General features: G+C 64.5%; 1 protein-coding gene across 1 annotated transcript in view; it reads right to left on the bottom strand.

The window, feature by feature from the left end:
* LOC104388497 (myelin protein P0-like) overlaps window positions 1-757 on the bottom strand; it is a 5,719-nt gene that overhangs the window by 1,707 nt on the left and 3,255 nt on the right. The window lies entirely within an intron of this gene.

The raw sequence follows: 757 nt of genomic DNA, 5'->3' as shown, positions 1-757 counted from the left end.
TGGGTCTCCCTCTGCCCCCCCCCCCTGACACCCCCACCTCGAGCTGGCAACAGTCACACACTGGGGTGGACACTGGGGTCCAGGAATGTCAGTTTTATTAACGGCGCCGTGGGGATGGGGGACATGGACATTGTGTAGAAAAACACGTCGAGGAGCAGCACTCATCTCGGGGGCTGTGGGCACCAGCAGATCCCCCAACCTGGCCGCAGCCTCTCCTCCTCCATGAGGCTCTGGCCAACGTAGGGGGCTTGGGGTTACAGGCGGGAGGGTTAATGGCAGGGGGACAGGGGGAGTGGGATGGAGGGGACTGGGCGGGGGCCACCCCACAACATCATTTGGGCTCAGTCGTGGGGAGAGACGAGAAAACGGCCAGAAAAGGAGCAATGGTGGGGACAGAGAAACCCTCCCAGAAACTGGTTTGGGGGAGGGGATGGAGAGGGACTGGGGTGCACGGTCCCACGGGGACCCTGCAGGTCCCTGGGGAGGGGGGGGACCGAGGCCACCCAGGGGGGACAGACCCAAAATTCATTGGTGGTGTCTTCAAATAGAAATATTACATCAGTGCCCAGGGCTGGGCAGGGCGGTGGCTGCGCAGAGGAAGGTACCAACCGAGGGGCTGCAGGATGGGGCAGGAGGGGCTGGGGCATCCCCAAGGACAGGGACCTGAGGCAAGGACCACACCCTGCTCCTCGCCAGGTCCCACACCCCAGGGCAGCTGATCCCAGAGCTGGGGGGGGGGGGGGGCGGCACCCTGGGA

The sequence above is a fragment of the Chaetura pelagica genome, unplaced genomic scaffold, assembly GCF_000747805.2.
Source record: "Chaetura pelagica isolate M959 unplaced genomic scaffold, ChaPel_1.0 scaffold1105, whole genome shotgun sequence".
Lineage (NCBI taxonomy): Eukaryota > Metazoa > Chordata > Aves > Apodiformes > Apodidae > Chaetura > Chaetura pelagica.
The sequence above is the reverse complement of the archived record's forward strand: the minus strand, read 5'-3'. Positions and strand labels throughout refer to the sequence as shown.